Source organism: Ursus maritimus, unplaced genomic scaffold (genome assembly GCF_017311325.1).
Source record: "Ursus maritimus isolate PB19 unplaced genomic scaffold, ASM1731132v1 scaffold_16, whole genome shotgun sequence".
NCBI lineage: Eukaryota > Metazoa > Chordata > Mammalia > Carnivora > Ursidae > Ursus > Ursus maritimus.
This window is the reverse complement of record NW_024424008.1, coordinates 16,160,702-16,187,106: the sequence shown is the minus strand read 5'-3', so window position 1 is coordinate 16,187,106 and position 26,405 is coordinate 16,160,702. Positions and strand designations below refer to the sequence as shown.

At 44.0% G+C, this 26,405-nt stretch overlaps 1 long non-coding RNA gene across 2 annotated transcripts in view; it reads right to left on the bottom strand.

Annotated features, from left to right (window-relative positions):
* LOC121102894 overlaps positions 1 to 23,470 on the bottom strand; it is a 115,054-nt gene extending 91,584 nt beyond the window's left edge. The window contains exons 1-2 of one of the 2 annotated variants that reach the window (XR_005835006.1): positions 22,985 to 23,470; positions 9,079 to 9,165 (exon numbers count right to left, since the gene is read on the bottom strand). This is a non-coding gene — a long non-coding RNA (uncharacterized LOC121102894). The remainder of the gene's footprint in view (positions 1 to 9,078; positions 9,166 to 22,984) is intronic. The other variant, XR_005835007.1, reaches the window with a different exon arrangement.
* Positions 23,471 to 26,405: the final 2,935 nt, after the last annotated feature.

Genomic DNA, 26,405 nt, shown 5'->3' with positions numbered 1-26,405 from the left:
CCCTACACTGCACATGGGTTTTGGTGATTTCTTCAGCTGGTTGAAATATTGAGTGCTCTGTATATATGTATCTATGTATTACTTGTGGCTTTAGAGATGGAAGAAGGGGGGAAATAAGTGACTCATCACAAAATCCAATTCTCTATGCTTTCAAGAGCCATTCATCACCAGCTTGGCTTGATGCCATTTCTTTCTGGAGTGAGGCTAACCACCAGCAACGCATAGCCAGGGTCTTGGAATCTTCTCCCTGGCAAACCTCACTGCTGGGCCTGGGCAAGGTCCTCTGAGAGCAGGCTTTCTTGACCTCAAGTTGAGCCCCAACATGAGCAACTAGCTGGGCAGTAGACAAGACCTCTCTTTTCAGGGAGATCCTTGCGAGCCCACTCCCAGGGAGTCTGACAGCACCAGAGAGCCTGAACCCATGAGGGATAACAGCCATCTGCCTTCACTGCCATGGGTGCCAACCTTCATCTCTCCAGAGAGGTCCATCCAACATGTCAGTGCCACTGCCATCCAGACCGGAAGGAATCATCAGGCATGGGCCTAGATATGGGAGACCAGAGAGACTGCTACAGCAGGGATGACCTCCCTGGGAACAGCTGAGCGCCCAGGGCACAGTGCAGAGGACACCTGTAGCTCAGCAGTGTTCGGGTAAGTGCCAGGAGCCTACTAGAGGGGAAGTCCAGGTGGGAGGATTTGGGAGCTCCCACAGGTAGCAAGACTCACAGGTAGTGAGGCCTGAGGAACCATAGTTCCTGCCCTCAGAGAGCTGGCATTTAATACAGGAAGCAGACAAGTAGATGAATAGTACTAACCCTGTAATGGAAGCGAACACAGAGTACTAAGGGGGGTGGAAGGAGAGAAAGGAAGAGTCTCCTAACTCTGCCTAAGGAATCAGGGGAGACTGGCAGGAGGAGGCGATATTTCTCTGCTCCAAAGACAGCCCACTGGAATCCACAGGGTTTAAGTAACTACACTTAGAAAAGCTCAGAAATGCTAACAGCACATTTATAAGGGTATACCAGCTCCATTATTCATTTTAAAATAATGACCAAATGAAATTAATTTCCTGCATTGATTTTTTTCCCTATAAAATTATCCCTTACAGATGAGTTTTCAAATAAAAAAATATCCCTTTAAAGGTAAATTGCTTTAGACTTGGTATTTAAATCCAAGCTCCAGAAATGTCCAAGCTATGCAGGCAAACTGTCCTTGAGATGCACCTGAAAAGATTTGAGGAACAGGAGCCTTGTTGGGAGAGGTATCAGATAAAATGCGGGTGAGCCACACATTCCCAGGACTGATGATTGGGGACCAGGGAAGAGTGGGAGTCACCTCCAGCTGATGCCTATGCCCCAAACTGCAGGAACAGAGTGAACTCCTAAAGCTCTGTGCAAAGGCTCTTACCAGAAACAAAGAAAATCCTGGGATTATTTTTTCTAAAAGCAAACTTTTAAAGGAAATCTTAAGCATTGTACTTCATCCTGCTTGCCAAGAGAGAAAATGTGATGCAAGCTGACAGATACAAAAAAGAATAGTCCACTTCCATCCTCTGCTCTCCTCCCAGTTTTGGGGAAGGGAAGCGGTAAGTCACTCATAGATCTTCATGGCCCACTCTCTTTAAGGCCCGGGGTGTGCGGGGCAACAGAGGCGGAGGGGGTGGGAAGGAATTATAGTAATTTATAAGAACATAACATTTGCCATGTAAGCCTTTTCACTTACATCACCCGATGAAGTCCCTCCAGTCGCTCCCTGAGGTGGTAGGACAGTGCCGATCATGGATTTATTAAGGAACGGAGAGAAGAGTCAAATTCATGAGATACATGAGCTATGAAATCAACAGGAATTATTCTGACACTGTGATACAACGGTAACCAAAACCAAAATTCAGATCACAAACAAAAGCAGTTAAGCCGGAAAAGGAAGAGATCAATTCTGAACAGAAGTCATGAAAAGGCTCCTGAATTATTGGATAATCCAATTGGTGAAGAGGAGGGAATCATATAAATACATTGGAACATTTTTTGCTGATTGACAATTGAGAATGACAACATAGGACATTGAAGACAAACTGATAAAAGAATACTCTCATTTCAGAGTGCACAAGTGCTACACGAGAAAACTTGAATACAACATATATATATATGTGTATTTTTTAGACTTGATAAGTTTCCCAAAATTGACAAGCATAAAAATTTACACACTAATAAAGCTAAGAAAGAACATCTCAATACTCTAATAATCGAGTAAAATTTTCGATCAGCATGCAAGAGGAAAGAATACAGTATCTTTCTCTTCTCTCCATAGACAGTGATATTACAAAATCATTATCCTATAAAAAGGTAATCAGACAATAATAAAGCAAAACAGGTAAGGAAAAACAGTATTGTAGAGATATGCCAGGCAGCTAAATAATAATAGTAAATTTCTAAATTACATGATGTTTGTGGTATTTTAGGGTTTTTTTTATTTGTAGTTTGTAATGATTTTTCTCATTCTAAATGTAAATTTTGTAACTGATTTTGTGTTCATAATTTTGCATTCTTTTTCTTAAACAGGGCTCACAAATTGTATGTTTTGGCCCCCACAAAACCTGGATTTTATGTCCATTTTGTAGGTGGGAAAATACACTCAAGAGAACTGTCACCCTCACCCAAGGGTCACAGTGATGGAAGGCGGAAGAGCCAGGACTCAAAGCCCGTGCTCCTCCTCCTCCACGATGCGTTTCTGCCTAGAGCCACTGGTGCACCAGATCAAGCCCCATGCATTCCCTCTGGGGAAGCACAAATAAAGCCAACTAGGACATTTTAAAAACCCAGAGGACTCATTCAACTTTCTAAAGGATTCAACATGACTTACAGTGCCCATCCCATCTGCCTTCAGGACTGGTGTCTGCAGAGAAGAATTTGACTTACAGTCACACCGGGGTCATTATTGCAGGCTCAAAGCAAGCCAGGAATCAAGCACACTGTGGGAAGTAAAGATGGGTCATATCAAATGCATTCTGGAACACTCTGGAACCACAGGCCTACTAATTCTTTCTGGATACCTACTGTGTGCCATGCACTCAACACCTGCATTAGTCTTTATCCACATGAATAATTCTCATCTTTCTAAGAATAAGAAAATAGAAACTCAGTTGCCCCATGTCACAGAGCTAGTGAGAGACCCACAATAGCCCGCGAAGGCAGATCTGCTCTGCCCCAAAGCCCACACCCAGTTCTTCAGGAACAGGTTTTCCACTGGAGCTAGTTCATACTTAGGCATCACATGTCCTTGCTTCTTGGCCCCTCCCATGTCAAAGCAATCAGGCAGTCGTGTTCTTCTGCCAGCGGAGGTAAGCAGATGAAAACAAATCGTTTAATCCACATCCGGCACTAACTCCCCCGCAGCCTCAAGGTGATTTCTCCCAACCTCACCTGAGACCAGAGCCAGCCATGCAGCCATGCAGCGTAGGAGGCACCAAATCACAAGGGTAATCCCAAGGTCTTGAGGCCACGCTACTGTGTGTCTACAAGTGGTCGTTCTTTGCTCTTGCTCTTATCTAGCATGAACAATGGAAGCCCAGGCCTCCCTCAAAAGCATGGTGGCCACTGGTCTCCCACTACTTCTGGGATTCCCCAGGAACCACCTACAATTGTGTCCTTTCAGCTTCCTCCTTCCCACTCTGGCCTTCAGTGCTGCTGAGGACATTAGTGCTTAAAATCCATGCCAAGAGCCACCAGCATCTGCTTCCGTCCTAGCCCACCTCAGCGTGCTATCCAGGGCCCTCACCAGAGCATGCTCACTCTCCACGGCTGACCAGATGCACTGCCAGGACTCCAATCACAGCAGACATCCTATCCAGGTCTCCCTCCTTGGCAGCTTTCAGGATGCATCACATTGGATGTCCCACAGTCATCTGCAAATCTGCATATCCAAAACTAAACCCACACCTTCCGCACCAGTCTGCCTCTCCACGGGTATTACCTAGTTCAGTGAATAGCACCTCCCTCTACCAGGATGCCCCTGCCGGAAACATGGGGGCGACCTCTGGCCCTAGTCACTCTTCCACCCCTCCACTGAATCCCCACCGAGGTTCTATCACCTCTCCCCCTTCATGATCTTTTTAATCTGCCCTGGTCTCTCCAATCCCACTTCTTTCTGTCCTTACTTCCTCCACCATCATGTTGACTGTGTGCTCTCAGACCCCTCTACTTCCCCAAGCAAAGTGCTTGACCATATTATGTAATATATAACGCCGTGTTGTAATTATTCTATTATCCTGCAAGAATGAACTATTCTAATCCAGTGTCACAGGCTCCTGAGACTTTACTGGGCACAATGTCAGCCCTTGATTAGTATAAGGAATGAATGAAACCCACTCCCTCAATACCCATAAATGCTTGTTTCAAGCCAACATCGTCTCTCAGCATTGAGTATTTCAAAGTCCTCATGAAAGGCCACTTGTAACTTCAGGCATTCTTTCAGAGATAATAAATCCCTCAGGTGGGAGGTGTGAGAGTACTGGTCACGTGCTATATCAGTCACTGGAGTTACGGTAAATGTGTCTTTGTTGATTCATTCGTGACATCAGCACGTTCAATCATTACATCAGTAACAGTTTGCTATGGAAGTTATTTCCTACTTTAACATGATTTTTCATGGTATTTAGTTCTTATTCTCTTTATAACCAATTGTAATAGTCTGACCTCATTTTTGATGTTAGAGGGCTGATTTCTCTTAGGCCTCACCCTCCCTTCCCTTTGGCCTCACATCTGGACAGGCTGATAAGCAGGCCTATGACATCAGCTCCTTTGGCACCAGCAGGAAAGTTAAATCCCCCAAGAGCAGGAGCCCCTCCCCAGCCCCACTCCTTAGCCACAGAAAGTCCCAAACCCGCTGCCTCTGCTTTGCCCACCCCGATGTAGACTTGTTGGCACCTTCTCCACCCTTCCCAGGATCCCTCCAGTGAGCAATAAACTTTCTCTCAAATTCTCTTGGTGCATGAAGTGTCATCAGCCTCCACATCCAAACCAAACTTTGGGTGGTCCCTCCCACTTCTACAGGGGGACTATCCAACACCAGTGACCTCCATTAAACACATACACTCACACGCATGCTCACTGAAACGCACCACATGTCACAAAGGTTTGCTCTCAGTTTCATGTTGATTCAGGTTTATGTTCCCCTTTGATATGACAATATAGCCAGGAATGAATTCCCATTGATGCCATTTTGCCAAAGTGAAAATTGTGACAAGGAGAAATCTAGGAGGGTCTAGAAGGTGTCTCAAAGAGCAGAACAGTGGCTAAATTCCTGCTTGTGATGCCCTCCCACACTCACCCTCCCACCACACACCACAAATAAGGCACTATCACCACAAGCTTCAATAATTACTGATAATAATGCCTACACTGAGCTTTTACTAAGTGTCAGGTATTGTGTTCAGCATTTTAAACATATTATTTATTTTGTGTTCAGCATTTTGCATAACTAAAACTTGATTAGCTACTCTTCATTTCCCCCTCCCTGTAACCCCTGACAACCACCACCCTACTCTCTGCTCCTATGAGTTTGACTCTTTTCAGATCTAAGTCGGATCATGCAGTATTTGTCCTTCTGTGACTGGCTTATTTCACTTAGCATAACTGAGGTCAAGTCAGTAATCTGCTTGGAATCCTTCAGTGGCTCCTATTTCACTCCAGAGTGAAAACTGAAGTCCCTTCAGTGCCCTGCAGTGGCCAGCCCTCTGCCACCTACAGCCTCCATGGCATCCTCTGTTACTTCTCTGCGGTGCACTCACGGGGCCAGCCACACTAGTGTCTGTGCTTGTCCACCAGCATGCCAGGCTTGCCCTCACCTCAGGACTGTCAGACAGGCTGGTCTCCTGCCTGGGACCATCCTCCCCCAGATAAGTGCATGGCTATTTCCTTCACCTCCTTCAAGTCTTTGCTTCAGGCCATTCTCAGGGAGGCCCAGCCTGACCACCTGACTAAAAATACAGCCTGGCCCCCACCTCCACCCCCACACTCCCAATCCCCCTCTATGCTGGATTTTTTTCCCTTTGTTAATTTCTTTCCATAGCTCTTCTAATGCCAAATCTCTAATGCCAAATCTCCGCGAGAACAGGAGGTTTCGTCTGTTTGTTTTCCTGGTATAGGGTGGGCTCCTAGGGCAGCACTGAGCAAATAATAAGCACCCCATAAATTGTTACTGAGTGAATGAAGGACAGTGTAGAATGTATAAGAGCTCTGGCTCTGGCATCAGTGACACCTGGGTTCAAATTCCAGTGCCACCACTCAGAAGCTGTCTGATCTTGAACAAAGGTCCTGAACTCTCTGTACTCCCAACTCCTCAACCAAAGGAGGGCCTTTTGGTTTAAGGAAGGTCATTATATTCATATTCCTCTTTCATTCTGAGCACTGGTTCACCTGCTTTCCCACTGAGAATGACTTTTGGAGAGGCTCTGTAATCTGCCCAGAGCCACGCAGCTGGGAATGTACGGCTTGGATTTGTTGCATAGTTGCTGATCCAAGAGACTGTTGATCTCTCCTCCACAACACACCCTTTTTATAAGCATCTTAAGGGCTCCATGCAATGTAGACTCAAGAGGAATACTAATAATCTTTCACATTTGTGTGGAACTTTATAGCGAGAAGCAGACACTCTCTCCAGGCAGGAGCTTGGGGTGAGTTGGGGTACATCAGAATTACATGAAAAAGCCTTACTGAAACATATATGCCTATTTGCACCCCTCAACCTCAAGGGGTGGTCCCATGCAGGAATGAGTTCAAAAAGTTTCTCAGATAATTCTTACATATTTTCTGGATGAGAATCCACTGCTTTAAATAAATGAAGCTGGTCATCAAAACAATCTTATAAGATATATTTTATTGTTACCCCAGTTTGAAGGATTAGGGAAATAAGACTTAGCAACACAGAGGGATTTTGCCACAGCCACAAGCCAGGGAGTGGTATGGCTGGAGGCCCACCTTCATGACTCTGGTTCAAAGCCTGTTTGACAGAAAGCCTATGAACTGAAGTCAGTAGGTCTGGGTCCTAGTCTGGGCTCCTCCACTTCAAAAGCTAAGTGAATGTAGCAAGTCATTTCACTGTTCCCCTTTCATTTGAGGAGGAAAAAATATATATTTCTTACTTCTTTGAGGCAAAGAGGGAGAGAAACAAGTGGGATAATAGGCATTATTTATCAGTTGCCTATTGGAGAAAAGAAACTCCCTACATTATTATACTCAATCTTCATAAGTATCTGGCAGGATAGGTTTTATTACCTTTATTTTATTGAGAGAAACAGAAATGTAAGCGCATGGCTGGCATGTGGTAGAGAGGGATTCAAATGTTTGTCGTTCTGATCCCAGACCCCACATACTTTCCAATAGGCCTTCCAAAGAGGATAGCAGGGAAATTAATAGCTGTGAGATAAATATTTGATATAAAAGAGTTGGCAAACCATATATTACGATGTAAGTCCTATGTATCTACTACATTGTACATAAGCAGTCAAGCTCTTGTTGAGGAGATCACATGAACATTGATTTACAGTTACAAATCACATTCAGTTAAATTCAAATGATAGTTCACGGGCACCTTCTAGGTACTGTGGTGGTTCAACAGATGAACAGCATTCAGATCTTGCTCCGATTAGCCTACCACACTTTCCCAGCAACAGTGCACATACCACAAGCCCTCAATCACTTCAGATCTACAGCATACAGCAGCACTCCTGTGTAGTTCTTTCTTTAGGACAACAAATGCAGATTACTGGGTGACTTTGGACAGATCCCTCAAGGGCATGGAGGCTTAGGAGAAAATAATCTATTCTAAGACCATAGGACCCTGCTTACTACTACAGCTCATGATCAGTCTGATCTACTGACCTTATTTCAGAGAGACACTCACCTAGTTACATCTGAAGGCTAAACCAGAGAACTGTCAGTGGAAGGCAGAGAGATGGGCAAGTAGTAAACACTTCTTCCACTCTCTCTGGTTCCTTCCAAGTCCTAGGCAAACCCGATAGTGGCCCTGGCATTCAAAGGGCTCCAGGAGGCAGCAAAAGTAGGAGACGCCTTTACCAGGAGCATCCCAAGCCCACAAGCCAATGGGATAATCTGAGTTGTAGCTTTGAGTAAAACAAACATCAGTATCTAGGGAGTGTCAAGGACAAAGTCCAAGCACAGAGTGAGAAATCTTGAGCTGAGATCGGGAGCAGGTTGGAAAGAAAGCAGTTTAGAAAGGGAGACCAAAAGTTTCAGAAAGCAGGCTGTGAAAAAATCAGAGCCAACAGATTTCTGTTGATTCTACTGTGGTCAGCATGTTAAATACCATCTTTCCATGGGTAATGGGAAGAAGAGAGATGCTTTGTTTTACAATAAATACTATCCACCCATGTGTCCCTTGGGCTGATCACATGGGACATCAGCAAAGAGTGTTATATGTTTGTCTTTTGTTGAGTATAACCCATTAAATGCACCTCCAGGGTGGGCCACTTCAGGACAAGGTCATGGAATACCTTATCTCCGAGAATGCCAAGGCTAGAATGATGGACTTAATGCTCAGTTCATAATAAAAATTGACTCCAAGTATAATGGTTGTTTCTATTTGTTTTGGCTAATTATTAACCTTGTTTCTATGGTTGTAATAATAATAAAAATCCCACTGGACACCATGGCCTTAACAGCCATGGACTGGATTGAACCTAATGCAATAGATTGGAGAGTTGAAATTAGAGGCATCAAGGAGACAACGGACTATGACTTCCAAGTGCTTTAACTGACATAAGGCCCCTGGAATTCAGACAAGCAAAGCCTCAGGGAGCCTTTGCTCTGAAGGGAACTGGAGAAAGGCCTGGGAGACTTTCCAAGCCTGGAAGAACTTGGATTCATCAAGGAGGATGAAAGGCATTCTTTTCCAGCCCTGGCCCCAGCCCCAAGGCAGCCTGGGGACCTTGGGAGCCAAGGTCAGGAAAGTAATATCTTGTCCCGCGCCCCCCCACCCACCCACCCACCCCCGCCGATGGAGGCAAGTAGGGCCTGGGTAGTTTTTTTGTTTACATGTTTGTTTGTTTTTTTCCAACCTTACCCACAAATTCAGGGTGACCTCTTCTCTCCATTAGCAGCCTTGTGAGACAAAGGGCCTGATCCTTGGCCTGATAGCCCCAAACCACTCCTAGAAGAAAGGAAAAATACCAGGTATCCTTGGAGGTGTCTGAGATTGAAAAAAAAGAGTATTGTTTATAGAATCCAAACTCCTGGCTATATGCAATTCTTTAACCTATAACTCATTCAAATTGTAACCAAACCAAAGTCGGTTCACTCCTTGGGTGAGTCAGAAATCCCACCAGGTTGAGTTGTCAACATAAAGAAACTGTTATTTGCAGTAAATAAGAAAATGGCTTCTAAAAGCCAACTCCCTGAGAGAGGGTGAATGGATTCCTTTTGCTTAGGGTTAGAATGAATATTTAGATATTAGATGGGGAAGCCTTGTCATTGTATGTGTGTATGTAGTGGTGGGCACAAAGTTGCGCATGCACCTTAAGGAATCATGCCTACATTGTACGATACGTAAATCAGGCTGAGGCTTCTCCTTAGTGGAGATTTTAGTATTATAATGAGGTAAAGGTGATTGTAGGTCATTCCAAAGCTCACTCCGTGATCCATCTGTGCAGGTGCTAGTCAGGTTTAGCTCAAAGGGTCTGGGTGGTCTGGGCCAAGGGAGACTTTATCAGGGCAGTCGCTATCACCTGGGGAGTTGATTTCGGGTTTCCTTTGTCTGAGTTAAAGGGAAAGCCAGGAGAGAGAGCAAGGGAAAAGGCAGGACAAAGGTTACTGAGTGGCAGGTAAGCAGTAAAAGCCAGTCCTTGGAATCTAGCTGGTGACAAAAATCTTATGCCTTTGCCCCTCGTGAATTCTTTGCTTTGTCCCAAGAAAGTAACACAAATCATGGGCACATTTCCTAATTCACAGCAAGTGTTACTGATAGAAAGAATTACCACAAAATACAACAATGAAACAGATGACAATGAAAATTCTACAGACTAAAATTTGTTATAGGCAAAAAGGAACTGAAGAATCATAGATTATTGAGTATATTGCAAAATGCAAGAAGAAAATGAGGGGGGAAATCTGTTTTGAAGACATAATCAACAACAACAAAAAAACAAACTGTCAAAGGTAAAACTGCACACAGTAAAGCTAGCAAAAGAATCAAACCTTCTAGCCAAATTTACACCTAAAAAAATTTACCTGGGAAAACTAAAACTAAAGTTGTTTTTTTTTTAAAGATTTTATCTATTTGTCAGAGAGAAAGAGCAAGAGCCCGTGCACAAGCAGGGAGAGCGGCAGGCAGAGGGAGAAGCAAGCAGGGAGCCTGATGCGGGACTCAATCCCAGGACCCTGGGATCATGACCTGAGTCGAAGGCAGATGCTTAACTGACTGAGCCACCCAGGCGCCCCTGGGAAAACTGAAGTTAATACCTATAAGAGACATAGAGAAAAAGCTGGAAGAAACTATAATCAATGAAAATTTTCAATAGCAAAACAAATGGCAATAACAAAACTAAAGGCGACATCAAAGTTTGTTGTAAAATACACACAGAAAGCATTTATCCACATCAACATTAGTAACATAAAAGTACAACTGGAACTGGTTTAACTACAGTGTATAAAAAAATTGATCAAGGAAATAAATTAGTACAGAGTCCTTCCAAAGAAAAATGTTTTTTCAATAGACATTCATCATTCAGGCATAATCCTGATTTAGAATTTTATTGTTTTTAAATGTGGAGGTTAAATATGCTAAAGGTCAAAGCAGCCAGATCCAAACACCCATGGAGTCCAAAGAGGAGTCAATACAATCAAAATGTCTTACTCATCTCCCAGGATTGAATCTTGGCTCTGAAGCACCTGCTTTGATTCTAATAAGCCATGTGACTTTGAGAAAGTTACTAAATGTCTTTAAGCTTCAATCTACTCATCTGTAAGATGCCGTGTTAATTCATAATATTCTTGCTCTTAGTGTTAATACTGGATATCCCAAGAAAAATCATGGGAAACCTTGCACATACCTTTCTCCTGAGGACTTCCTTGCCCTAGGGTTTCCATGCTTTGTATTCTCATAACCTCAGGCTCTAACCATGAGCTCCTGAACTAAGGCCGGGTACCTGACCCAAAGAAAACTACGTCTAGATTGGCCAGCAGTCTGGTACAAAAGCATTACCCAGAAAAATACTTTATACTCAATGATTACTGGATAATCCAATCCATTAACTCCATTCTTAGGAAATTTTCCTATCAGATGTGCAAAAAAAGTGAGCAGAGGGTAGGATCAATTGGAAGAAGCAGAGAGAAGCAAAGAGAAGGCAAGAGGCAGAGGCCATGTGCTGACATGACTACTGAGTAAGTAAAAGGCATGAGTAAGCTAAAAACAAAAAGGTTGAAAGGAGAGGGGAGAATGAGTCAGGAATTAAGCAGGAAGAAGCTGGTGGGGAGAAAAACAGAGATGGAGTTGCTGTGTCATAAACTCAGAAGACTTCTCAAGTTATTAACGGGGCTCAGAGCTGCTGACAGGCTCTCCATGCTGCTGCTGAGTTCTATGTGGTGACCAACAATGTTCCAGGTCTCTGGAGTCCTGGTTGTGCAGCCTTTCCAATTCTCCCATGTGTCCTTGAAATAAATGCCCAGTGCTAGAGATGACAACCACAACAAAAAAAAGCAAATGGCCTTTCACCATAAGAAAAGACACTCAACCTCACTGTTAAGATAATAAGAGAAATGTCAATTAAAATTAAACTGAGATCTTATTTCTCACCTCTGAGGCAATCATTCAAAAGTTTGATAAGAAACCTTTGATCAAGCCTACAGGGAAACGGGTACTTCTCTGCTGGTAGGAAAACAAAATAATACAACTCACAGGTAGGGGAACTTGGTAATATCTAGCAAAATTACATATGCATTTATCGTTTGACACAGCAATCTTACTTCTAAGTATCAATGCAAGCATATAGTGGCAAAAATATAAAAAGATGTATGCACGATACTATATATGTCAATTTAAAAAATCCTGAAAATAACTTAAATGTTTATCTATAGGGGACTAGTTGAAAAAATGTGGTACATCTACAAACGGTATACAGTTATCTTAAAGAATAAAGAACGCTTCTGTGTACTACCATGGAATGATCTCTAGGATTTAATGTGAAGTGAAAAAAAAATCAAAGTAATGTACTTGAATGAAGCTTATCCCACACATGTATTTTCTCTGTAAGGTATATCACGGTCTTCTTACTCTTAGGAACATTTCAGCACTATGCTTGTGGGCCATTTTAAACAATGAAATCACAGCAAAAAGCATAAAATGCAACCCTAAACACCCTGCAATAAGGACTCTTGTTTGGGGACACCTGGGTGGCTCAGTCGGTTAAGTGTCTGCCTTTGGCTCAGGTCGTGATCTCAGGGTCCTGGGATCGAGCCCTGCATGGAGCTCTGCATGGAGCCCTGCATCAGGCTCCCTACTCAGCGGGGAGTTTGCTTCTCCCTCTGCCTGCCGCTCACCCTGATTGTGCGTGTTCTCTCTCTCTGTCAAATAAATAAAATCTTTAAAAAACAAAACAGAACAAAAAGGACACTTGTTTACATATGAGAGCTGAAACAAGAACATTCTTTGTTTAGCCTCAGCTAGAAATATCTACATCATGTTAGGGTGACTCGAGTTTTTTAATGCTCTACACATGTTCATGAATGACCATGAAATGCTACAAATATTGATTCGGGTGTTACAAATAAATTTTAGCATGTAAGTGAATTTGCAAACATGGAATTTGTGAATAATAAGAACTGACTGTATTTTTTACATTTAAAAAAGGAAAAATAAGCTATAAAATAAATAAAATGTGAGAAAGGAATAGGTCAGGGATAGAGAATTAGAAGATAAACTTTTATGTATATTCCTTGTTTCATAATTTGAATTTTGAATCATGTTGAAGTTTTATAAAATTCCAAAACAATATAAACCATCTTGCTATCCAGCCTAGCTGGTATCAGGACTTTCAAGTCACCCCTCTGGTGTCTCACTCCCTTTCTGCTGACACTTCGCTTCCATTTCGCAGTGGACTTTGTCCAGATTTTACAAAAATCAATGAATTCAGGATAACAAGTATATAGTCTCATGTGGCCTTCCTAAAATTGTTACCACATTGTTATTGACCTAGTTATTACATTTTACTGTTACCAGAAAGCAACTGCTTAGGCAATTTTGGGAGTATTTCACATCTATTTATTTCATCTTCACTATGTAGGATGACCTTGTAGAACTCAATTGGTTATTCCCAAAAGTAGACCTAATAGCTGGCATTATTAAAGCTTATGCAATTTCCAAGAATGCTGGATTCCATATTCTCTTTGAGGGCAATTACGTAAAACTCTAATTTTCCACTAATGCATAATGCCAGTTGGGCCAAAAGACAGAATAATTTAGTGCCCAACAGGACATATATTCAGCATGGAAAGAACAGAGATTAGCACTGTCTTGATTAAATCCCATCTCCTAGACCTCAGCTCCATCACCAGTAATATGAGCGTTTTTAAAAACTTGTGTCTGTCCCCTGAAAGTTTTGTATCTATCCCTCTAAGAGTCCTCTGAGGTCAGGGACTGTATTTCATCTTCTCTGTATCTCCAATGCCAAACACAGTTCTGTCAAACAGAAGACATTAATTTTGAATGATTGTGCAAGGTTCTGTAAAATTTTGACTTCCATGGAAGTATCCAAAACCCCTGACACCATCAAGACCTCTGTATGGCAGTAACAGCCTTCTATCTGTGATGAAAAAGAGCACAACACATTAAAACCTGTCCCCAGTTATGACATTCCGTTCCAGGCCACGATCCTAGAGAGGTGATAAAGCGCAACAGAAAGTGTTCAGGACTCAGCGCTTGGACCTGCGCTATCCTGGGGAAACGCTGGACATGCGCAATTGGACCTGTGCTGTCCTGGGGAAGAGCCGGACATGCGCAATTGGACTGGTGCGGTCCTGGGGAACCGCTGGACATGAGCGATTGGACTGGCCTTGTCCTGGGGAATCACTGGTGTTTTGGGGAAACACTGGACATGCACAAACCACAGATGTCAGGGTCACAGAGGCCTGAATGTGAGTTGTTTCCATCAGTCCCCCACTTAAGTTTTTAGTTGTAAGAAACAGAACTTACTTGAGCAATAGTGAGAGGTGGGGTTTTTTGGATGATGAGAACTGTCAACACAAACTCCTAGGGAGTGCAGACAGGCCCCAGGAAGACCTGGTACCAGAAACGACACACACTCTGAACCAGGCACAGACCCACCCCACCACTGAGTCCGCTCTCTCTGGGACCACACGATCTCTCATCCCCTCTGCCATCACTCTGCCGCTCTCTCTGTAGAGCAAGTTTTCTCATTCTGCTTTGTAAACAGGCTAAACATGGCGCCCAGAACCTATTTTTTTCTCAGTGTGCGGGTCAAGTACCCACAGCAGCTGGTTTGTGGCTCTGAGGTTTATTTCCAGTTTTCTGGGAGATGCCAGCTGATTGTCTCCCCGTCCTGGACTGACGATCTCTGCCCGCCCACCCAGCAGAGGCTGTGGGAGTCTACCTCCTGAGGAGTGGTGATTTTAATCAGGGTATCAGATGATCAGCTTACCATTTTATGGGCTCACACTGCAGAGTTACGAAGGATATTTAAGGCACAGATCGGTTCAGTGGCTATTGTATCAACCCAGAAAAGAAATGATGAGAGCTTAAGCAAAATCAGAAAAGCTGTCAGGGGGATAAAGGAGGAAGTGAATATAAGAAATATGAAAGACTCAGAGTCACAACATTAGGTGTGGGGGGATAAGAAAGAGACGTTTCTGGTCTCAAGAGGGAAGGATGGCAAAACTCGTCACTAAAGAAGAGGACCAGGAGGAATGGCAAATTTAGGTGGGGTCAGAGCGGGGAAAGGAGAGGAATGGATAAAGGTATCGTATTTTAACAAAGAACAAGAATCTGAGTGTAAAGATCAGGCAGAGATATCCAAAGTAAGGTGGAGAAAGGATGGCTTGCTGTGATCAGTTACAAACCTCTCTACTATTTCTGCCCTGATTAACACCCCTCAGCAGCTCCTAATACTAAATGATAAAATCCAATCTCATGCATGCACCTCAAAGTCCTTCATTACACAGCCTGTGACCACTTCTGTACCCCTGGTTTCAGCCACAGCCAGCACTAACACCAGCTGCAGTTCCTGAATGCACCGCCTTCTCCTGTCTCTCTCTGTGCATTGAGACATCCTGCTCCCTCTGCCTTAATAGCCTCCTTCCTTCAACCGCCTGGCATGCTTCTATTTGTCCTTCAAGACACCTCACCCAGCCAATGCTACCTTACTTGCCCTTTGCATTTGGTGTTCTCTGTACTCTTCCCTCCAGGCCCCTAGGAAACTGCTAAATTGCAATCTGACATTTTGGTCTGTCTCCCCAGACTAGGAATCTATGAATTCAGGACGTCAGTTTGCATCTCGGTATCCTCAATGCTGGCCACACAGTAACACCTATCGGTTATTTATGCAGTAGCTGGAATGGTAGAATGACCTCTGCAAAGGAGGCACACAAAACCGTTACAGCATTTTCCCCTGACAGTGTGAATCATCTCTCTCTCCCTCTTGTTTTCTTCTGCTGCTTCCCCATTACTGTGCATTTCTTCTCTGGGTGAAGATAAAGGAAAACAGATTCCTGTTTCAGCCTCTGCATTGAATGCGCATCCCCACAGCCTTGGTATTAAAAGAGCCATTGACCTTACAAAATTGTTCAGGGAAGAAAAAGAAAACAGACTTGTTTTAAGTAAATTGAAATATATTCAGGTAGGTACTGAGTCTACATGAGCTGCAAATATAAGGAAGAAGAGAAAATGGCAATCTTTAAACTTTACAGTGGGTGAACCAAAAGAAGTTGACTCACAGGTCTTAGATTTAAAAGTTTAAAAGTTGGATAACTATACCCAAACATATTCCCTCTCTTTTTTTCTCAAGTCAGATTGCAATGGGATGGAGAAAATGAGAGACACGGAAGTAAAGAAATCGAGACAAACTGCTTTTTCAAGAACTTCAGAAACAAGGTACTGAGGACCATGAGGTGTAAGGTTAAAGCAGATTGGAGTGAAATTGCATTGCGTGTGTGTGCATGTGTGTTGAAAGAGAAGATATAAGCTTATCTGTGGACTGAAAGAGAAGATCAAAAGGGACATTATTGAAGCAAGATCCTGGAGAAGGCCAAAGGGATGGGGCAGGAGCACAGGACAGGAAACACACTTCTATCTCTATCCAGATGATAGAGCCCCTACCAGCTCTTCTAGCTCTTCTCCCAACACTGCCTGAGACATCCTCCTTTCTAGGCCCTCCATCACTCTCTCTGATCATGCCGCACTTTCTCAGGCTTTGATGGTTTTGCACATATTGTTCTCTCCATGCTGGTCACCCAACTGTCTCCTATCGAATTCTGACTTAGTCTTTCAGACACAACTCACAGATCACTGTCACTGGGAAATTTTCCTGATTCTTCCATTTGAGCAAGGTAAATGCTTCTCCTCTGGTATTCAGACTTGTAAGATATACATTTATTGGTATACTTATTTATTCTGACTTCCCACCAGAATGGCGGTACCCTGAACAGGAAGGACTGTGCCAGATCCATACAAATCACACACTCAAGAAATGTTGAATGAATGAATGAATGGAGAAAGGAAAAGCCATTGGGGCTTTAGAAGCTTTGAGATGGAGAAGAAAAATAAAGCCTCTTCCTAGGCTGAAAAAGATGAATGAGCTGAAGATTAAGGAGAAAACAGAACTATACAGAGCAGTCTCTGTTGGAAAGTCAGAGATGATGAAATGATTTAGAGGCACAGTAAAAGCTGAGCTAAGGTTTTCATGCCAATGGCACCATCTAATAAACAGAAATCCACAAAATGAAGTTCATGACCTTCCTGCAAAGTGAAAAGCAACTTTCCCACAGTCAATAGCTTTATCTGGGAAATAAATTAACAGTGATCAAGTCAGATTTGTGAGACTTCAGGGACAGAGTGTCTCAGACAGCTGGGGCTTTCTAAAAGTCATAAAAATACCAACGTTCTATCCAAGTCCATGATCAAAGGCCTGCCAGACTCACTCATGAAGAAGAAAATCCACTTAACAGTATTAAGAAAGTCTTTGATTCCTAATCTTTTGCTGTGTAAAAATGTGAGTTTTGTTCACCAAATAGCATTAAGTATCAATTAGAATGTTTTTAAACTCTGTATTGTAAGCATACTAACTGATGTGTGTGGCTAGTGAGAAATCACCAGATATAAATCTAATATAAGCTTGAGTGGACTTGTCTTATCCCATTCCCTTCCTGGAACTCTGCAACCTAAGAACATCACACTGTTAGAGCTATAAGGAAGCCTGAAGAACATCTAGGCAAATAGCCTCATTCTATCAGAGGCCAGGGTGGAAAAGTGAATTTCTCAAGCCTCCCACCTCATTAGTGGTAGAGTGAGCTGGAAACATGACTCTCATCAAATGATCTTCCCTCTTTATCATGTCACCAAAAAAGTTATGTTCAATGTTTCTTGTTTTGATTAGCAAATCATGCGGTATAGTTCAAAAGTTTCCTGTCCAAAAGAATTAAACTGAATAATGGTTTCATGCCCAAAACAGTAACCCCTCAGAAAGCCAGAAAGTACTGTTTTCTGGAACCCTTCATTTCCTTGGACAGCTTCAGAAAGTCACTGTTTTACCAAACAAATGCTAATGTCCTAAGAGTTCTGAAAGAAAAGGATTGATGGGACTGATGTGGGAGATGGCAGTAGATGATGGAGGAGAGACGTCTGGAACAGGAAGCCTGGGAGCGTGGAATGACCGTGGTGTCATGGCAGAATGGCACTCCCGGCCAAGACAAAGGAGATTCAGGGGACCCTGACTGCCACATCTGGATCAGAATTCATTTGTTTAGAGCAGTGTTTCTCAGAACACACTCCATAGAACACTAGTTCCACAATACGCTCCATAAAAAAATAAAGATGGAGGAATTCTATGTTCAAACAAGATTGAGAAATGCTGTACACCCCAGGACACATTAACCTATGAAGGATGCCAGGTTTCCCTGTGGTCAAGTTTCTTTATTTTTGTGTACAGTGCTTTAAAAATGTAAAAACTCTTCTTAGCTAAAGGACCATATCGAAACAGACCACTCAGTAATATTTATCTCTTTGCCAACCCTTGCCAAAGAGGCCTGTTTCATGCTCCTTTTTTTTTTTAACATAATACTTATATATGTCCGATTTCTGCCGAACAGTTTCCTGGACCCAATTTCAATATATGTACAATATATGCTCCCCACACCAACAACTGGAACAATGTTCTGGACACCAGCTGGATGCCCTACAATTCAACTCAATGCGGACACTCTCTCCCCTGAGATAGCATTGGATTCCATAGGGTAAGGATTCAGTCCCATAGGGCTGCCTCACCTCACCTTCAGATGCCGGTGCCAGCCAGACTGTTACCTGTGTTTCCAACTGACCAGCTACAAATTAGAGCTTCCAGCAACCCCCTTCAATTCAGCATGCCAATAGCAACTCCGGGTTGTTGCCTGTACTTCTGACCAATACTTTACGGATTGGAGATTCCCACAACCTTCTCCTTCCATTAATCTGCTAGAGCAGCTCACAGAACTCAGAGAAACATTTTACTTACTCGATCACCAGTTTATTATAAAAGGATATAAGTCAAGAACAGTCAAAAGAAAGAGATGCATAGGACAAGGTGTGGGGAAAGGGCACAGAGCTTGCATGCCCTCTCCAGGCACGCCATGCTCCCCAAATCTCCATAATCTACCAACAAAAGCTCTCCAAACCCCATCCTTCTGGGTTTGCATGGAAGCTTCATTATATAGGCATGATGGAACAAATCATTGGCAATTGGCGACTGATTCGAACTCCAGCTCCTACTCTCTCCTCCCTGGAGGTCAAGAGGGTAGGATTGACGGTTTGAACCCTCTAATCACATGGATGGCTCCATTGGTAACCCAGCCCCCATTTTTAAGGGCTCCCCAAAAGTCACCTCATTAACATAACAAAAGAGATCTTTATCTCCCCAAACACTAAGGAAATTCCAAGGGTTTTAGAAGCTGTGAGTCAGACAGGTGAAGACCAAATAAGTATTTCTCATACTTTTTGGTTATCTGAATGACCAAATGTATATTTCTTATAAACGCAATATCATACCTTCTAATTCTGCTGGAGACATTTTAGAAAATATAATTTAGAGAAATGGCTTTCAAACGTTGAACATGATCAACTGAAGTGCTGATTAAATGTAGATTTCTGGATCTGAAATCTACATTTCCAATCAAGCATTTTAGGTGATTCTGATACAGGTGGTCCACAGCACATTTAAGGGAAAGCTGACAGTAATGGAAAAGCAAGAGTGATGATGACCTTGAGGCTGAAGGTCAAGAGATGATTACATACAATGACGGGGTGGGGGGAGGGAGAGAGATTTTAGTTCTCTCAGAGAACACTTTCAAATCTTCTTTAAAAAAAATGCCCATCTCTCTTAAATAATCACATGGAAGAATATTTGCATGAGAAGAGGAACAGCCACAGTCCCTACACTCCCCAAGATTCCCTGTGCCCTTGGGGAGTTCTCAGGGAGCATCTCTGCCCACACCACTTGAGACTGGTAGGGGTGAGCCAGAAAGGTCTTCACCCCTTTCCTCAATCCCCTGCGGTGGAGTGGAGCCAGGAGAGGCATTTCCTTGAGGCTTCAGGAAAGGCTGGTAGAAAACAAAGAAGGAAGAGAGCAGTATGCAGCTCCATAAACTAACTCTCAAGGTTTCACTCAGCTCAGTAACAGGCTTTACTGTCCAGAGCTGGAGCTTCCAGCAACCCCCTTCAATTCAGCATGCCAAGTTTTAGTTTGTTTCTACTGTGTGGGTGGCTTCATTCCAGAGGTGTGCTGGAGCCTGATCGCTGTGTGCCTCTCTTCCCAGCTCCCGTTCATTGAATGTCTTCATGTCGGCAGCTTGAAATGGACCATGCTGGGAATATTTACACCATAGAAATTGGCAAAAATCAGGGTGTTATTTATTTACTTAATTCTGAGAGCTGGTCGCTAAACAGTTACCAGCACATCACTATTTCCAACCCACTACCCAGAATGCAGAATAGCTCCATGGATAAAAGTGCAGGTTACAGGTATTTACAAGACCACCCCTTACTAGCTACAAAACTTGATCTCTGAGAGTCTCAGTCTGCCTTCTGTAAAAATGCAGAGAACTCCTTCCACTTTAGGGCAGAGAGTTTTAAAGCAAGTACTATACAAAGAAAAGTAGCCCAAAGCCTGGCACCTGGCAAGTACCCACAGGTGAGTCTAGACATCATAAGGACTTAAAAGTAGAATCCAGAGAGGCCCTGAGAGAGACAGGAGGTCTCTATCTCTTCTGCGTAATGCTCTTTACTTCCCTGCCTCTTCCATGGATGACTGACAGTGAGAACATCTCACTCTATGTACAGGACCTATTCTTATAGATTAAATTGACCAATCCTATCAGGATGTGGCCCCACAAAGCCCAGCTATCACAAGAAACACACACATACAGTTTTATTACAGAACCTCCAAACCCAAAATTATGCCGTGTCTTGAGCACTTACTACGTTCTTCAGCAGGTGCAGGCCTCATGGACATGGGTCCATGTTCTCTGTATAAACTGAACACTGATTTCTGGAATGACTGATACAGCAATTAGCAAGGATGTAAAATTTTTCATGAATCTTGATACAGATTTTACTTCCCTGCCTTAATGGGTAGGAGCATTCTGCATGCAATCAAGCTGTTCCCAGGTGTCTGCCAGGAGGCCCTCATTACCGACATCAGTTCTCCCCTCCTGATATAGTAGCTAAAGAAGAAAGCTGCCCTGATGCCATATGAACCAAGGGACAGCTCAGAGACACTGATTGGGTTTGGACCGAAGCCCTGGAATTCAATTGTTTTCTTGTTATTTGCCTCTCCTCGGGACTAAGAAGATTCACAGTGGATTGTGAGAATATTTCTATAATCCAAATTGATTACAGTTTCAAAACCCAGATCTCACTCATCTGCCTCTCCTTCAGCCATGATTGGGTGAAAACAGAGCTCTGGGACCCACGGCTTCCCTCCCTTCTGTCCCTTCCAATCTCTTTGCAAGGGCCCCACTGTCCTCCAAGATTCTCTAAAGGGGGCCAGTTTTTTTTCCATAGGACTTTAATTGATGTAGACCAGAAATTAGTATGCAACCCACGGTCCCAGATATGTGAGCAGTGAGACAGATCAACATGTCACTTATTTCATTAGCTACAATTTAATTACAAGCAGAAATTCTTTCCAGTTGTGTGTTTCCAGCAGCCCTTGATGTTCAGAGTATAAGGACAACTTCATTTGGATGCAGAAAAGTTTTCAGGAAGAGCTTCTGCAAAATCAGGCTTGGAAAAATTCAAGTATCTACAAGAAATAGCTTCAAAAGTATGAGTAGTGCAATCCTTAACATCCAACGTTTTTGGGTGGGGAAGTGGTGTGGCTCTGCAGGAGTTAGGATGGTCCTCTGAGGAAGGGACATTTAGGCCAAGATTTAGGAGCTGAGAAGTGGGCCTGGCATAGCATAGAGAATACTTTATTTTTTAAAGATTTGTTTATTTACTTATTAGAGAGAGAGAGAGAGAGAGATAATATCAAGCAGACTCTGTGCTGAGTGCAGAGCCCTACATGGGGCTTAATTTCACGACCCAGAGATCATGACCTGAGCCAAAACCAAGAGTTGCACGTTCAACCTACTGAGCCACCCAGGCGCCCCTTAAAAACTCCTGACTCACTGGTTAAGACTTCATTTCTGGGGGAGTGAAAGAGGACATTAACCACTTCCACTTTGTCCTCAATCTGTAGTTTTTGTTTGTTTGTTTTTTTAAATAGGCTCCATGCCCCAGAGTGGAGGCCAATGTGGGGCTTGAACTTACAACCCCAAGATCAAGATTTGAGCTGAGTTCAAGAATTGGAAGCTTAACCGACTGAGCCACCCGGGGGCCCTGAGAATACTTTAGAATAAAGGACTACCAAGAGCAAAGGTCCTGAGGTGGAAAGGAGCAAACCAAGAATCTGAAAGTTCAGGGTGGCTAAGCACAGTGAGGGCAGACAGGCAGTGCCATGCAGTGGTCAAGCTACGGACTGGGGCCATTGTCTGAAGAGCAAGGGAAGCCACAAGAGCGTTTTCAGGGAATGAGCAACATAAGCAGCTTTGCATTTTTTAATGACTATTCTGATTATCGTGTGGAGGATGGCTGGAAAGCGGCAAGAAAGGCTGTGGGAGGCCAGCCAGGAGGATTGCTGGAATCCAGGAAAGTGATGTGAATGTCCTCCCACACACCAGAGCATTGCAGATGCAGCTCACATGAAGGGAAATCCTGCTCCACTAGAGCTTTGAGAGCTCCTGGCAGGTGGGAAGGAGGCGTACACTGTCCATCACACCACAGCCGTGTGGCTCAGTGACCGAGGCTTCCAGAGTGTGAGTCTCAGTGTCCACAGGGAGCCCCTGGCCGAGCGTGGGTGACCGGCTGCAGGCCATCCTGTGTCACGTCTACTGGGACAAATACTTAGCTGTGCTACACAGAAAGCCACACACAGCTCAGCCTTTAACTGAGTGAAGAGACCCCCCCGCAGAAGAGGAGGCCCAGGAAAGACAGCGCTGCGAGTGAGACTTCAGTGAAGGGGAAACTGTTTAGTGGCCCTGTGATCTTATGCCAGCTGTTTACCCTCTTATCCCCTAGTTTCTTCATCTCCCCGCCAAACACAGCTGAGATGGCTCCCTCATGAAGGTTCATGGGGGTTCATAGAAAGTAAGTGGTTAATGTGCGTAAAGCAGTATTTAGCAAAGAACCTGACCCCAAAAAGTCTTCAATAAAGGACACTTGTTGGTTTTCTTACCTGCTGGGTCCCGTGAAACTTGGACCAGGTGCGCGTTTGAATCCCACCTCTGCCACTTAGCCTTTGTGACTTCGGGCAAGTTCACAAAGGGCTCTGGGTCTCAGCTTCCTCATCTGTTAAAATGGGGATGATAAACCCTACCCGAAAAGGTGCTCGTGGAGATTACAAGAGTCACTGCTACTCACTTTTCTTTCTACCCAGGGAGCGACACCAGGAGCAGCCTTCTCTCAAGGCAAGAGTGGGCGCTGCGAGGCGGTGGGTGGATGGAATAGAAGGGAGACAACGTTGAGCGCAGATCAGAGGAGTTGGGGCATCCAGGTAACACTCTCAGTTCACACCTGCACCTCTGCACAAAGAGGATGAAAATTATTCAGAGCGAAGCTGAATCTGCCAGATATCCCTGGGGGGAGACTCTAATTAGCATTTAAAGAGATGCCAGGAATGGGTATCCGCTGATAAGGTAAAACCCTTCAGCTTGGAACTCTCTGCACTAAAAATGTGCATCCTGCTCCACAGGGTAACAAAGGAAACCTCCACAAGTTCTCTTCCTGTTTTTCAACTGAGGAAGGGTGGCCTGTGCTGCTCTGCCAGCTCCGGCCCCATCCGCATCCAGTAAGCTCACTCTGGGTGGTGCACCTTTATGCCCTTATTCAACACCGTCCCGAGCACCCACAAGTGCCAGGCACCTGGCTGTGGATGCTTGGGTGCAGGGAGGCTTGGGGCACGCTTTGAGGAGCTCAGTCAGTCAGGGTGAGGATGGCAGCACCGCACGTGGGGCAAGTGCTACTGTAGGGGCCGGGACACTGAGCTGCTGCCCTTAGCGACTTCGCGGAGGGCACCTCGGAGCCCTGTTTTGTACTGTGAGTACAAGGAAAAACAGAACAGGCACTCTGAGCTGGGCACTGCCCAAACATCACCTGGAGTCAGGAAGGAAGGCAGTGCCCGTGGAGGAAAGCAGCAGCACCGGCAAAGGCAGGGAGGTGAGGGGGGAACTCAAGCCCTGAGCTGAGCCACAGAACATCCTGTGAAATAATGTATTTGTTGGTCTCCGCCCCCCAGTTGCCAGCACAGAGCTCCTGAAACCCTTGTCTATTCCTAAGTTGGTAAGAGGACTGGGAGCTTCTCTTGTTCTAATGAGGCGACTCTGGGTGGGCTCCAGAATGGCTCCTGGATGGGGGCTGGTCTCAGGTAAGCCCAAGCCATAATTAGAAGTTTGGAATTTTCAGCTGCACCCTCATCCTCCAGAGAGGGAGAGTTCATACTGATCATGCCTACGTGAGGAAGCCTCCATAAAACCCCAATAGTTAGGCTTTGGAGAGCTTCCAGGTTGGCAATACATCCACACAGAGAGGGTGACGAACCCAGGTTCACAGGGACAGAAGCTCCTGCACTCGGGACCTCATCGTCTGCATTTCCTCCATCTGGATGTTCATCTCTATCCTTTATCATAGCTTTTAATAAACTGGTAAATGTGTTGCCCTGAGTTCTACGAGTCACTCTAGCAAATTATTGACCCCAAGGAGGAGGTCGTTGGAACCTCCCACCTATCGCTGGTTGGTCAGAAGCATAACCGTTAACCTGAGCTTACAACTGGCATCTGAAGTGTGTGGGGGAGGGGCATCTTGTGGGACTGAGCCCTTAACCTGGAGATCTGATGCTATCTCTGGGTAGACAGTGTCAGAGCCGAGTTAAATCGTAGGACACCCAGCGGGTGTTGCAGAAAATTGTTTGTTGTAGGGAAAAAAACCCACACATTTACTGACCAGGAGTATCAGAAGTGAAGTGTGCTATGTGAGTAGTAAAGGAGACTCACGGGATGAAAGTACAGTAGGGAAGAACTGGGTTTTCTCCCTAAATATGAAGAGGAAAAACTGAGTTTCTATCCACTATACATCTCCAAGAAGAGAAGCCAGCCCGACAGAATGAAGAATGAGGGCTTAAACACTATCCAATATTGGAAACAATCTAAATGTTCAGTACTAGGAGAATGATTGAATAAATGATAATGAATCCACTCAATTGACTCTTCCTCAGCTATTAAAATTTTTACAAATAATATTAAAATACCTATAACATATTAAGAAAAAAGATATAAAGTAATAGCAATACTATATTAATACTATCTAAAAGAAAATGGAAAAGATAATTAAAAAACAAACTAAAAATATTGGTAAATGATTTTGGTAAATGATAATGAAATAGAAGTGATTTTTTAAATTTTAATTAGTTTTTTCAAAGTCTTTAATTAGGCATTATGCCTTTATAATGCTAAGGTATGCACAAAATATATACTAAATAATTTACATCCCTGTACAGACACGTGGAAGTTATGTTTCTCACTTCATCCTCTTTTGCTGGCAATAGCAAGCCTGCCATGTTTGAGGTCAGCTAAGTCAACAGGCAATCACTGCATGAGCTTGCGTGCTCCAGACTGTGCAACATACTGTGGGAGATAAAAAAAAAAAAAATTAGGAGATACAGACCCGAGCTCACAATTCTTAAAGAAGCAAGCCCAGTACAAGTGCAGACTCTGGGGAATGGCAGGTCCTCGTTACTCACTGGATGAATGAGTGAATGAATGGACGGACATGAGTCCGTGCAGACTATACATGTACAGGCAGGACTGTCTGTAATTGTCTCAGGAGCATCCTGCCCCCAGCCCCTCAGGGAAGAAGCTCGGAACTAGTCTAAAATCCCTTTCTAGTATGGTTCTGGATCAGTTCTGCCAAAGAGAGGCTCTTGGGGAGCTCTGGAAGACTGAGGAGAAAGAGAAGTCAATATTCCCCAGGGGCAGCTGTTCGCAGGCAGCTGGGCATTTAGCAGAAGGCAGATGTTTGGGAGATCATCCCGAGAATCATCCGTTCCCACACTGCAAACCTGAATGGCCAACCATGGGCAGCCCTCTGAGAATTACTCCCCTTGGAGCAGCAGCTGAGTTCAGGGGCAGGGTGGGAGGGCAACTTCCTTGAGATGGCTGCACTTCATGGTTTCCTGAAAACAGAAATCTCCACCTTCCAGTGACCGCAGACATCGCTAATACCCCGTATTAAACCTCTTCCTACCTGAAACACCTAGAGTGGCTTCTGTTCTGACCTAATCAGGGCTAATATGGATGACATATAGTGAAATGCAAGACTGAACGGATCCTGGGAATCCATAGCTCTAGCCATGCTGGCAAAGTCTGAATCATGGGATCCATGCTAGGCTAGGAGAAGCAACCAGACATGGGAATTACATGTACACATAAATGACTCTCCTCCCTGCTTACTTTACTTAATCATCCTTTCAATCCTTCCCTCACTCATTCAAGTTTCTTTCTGTAAAGCTTCTGCCTCTTTATCGTTGGGGGAGATGAGAAAATAATGACATGTGCTTTTTTTCAAACAACAGCTAATAAATATTGATTCTCCCATGGATGATC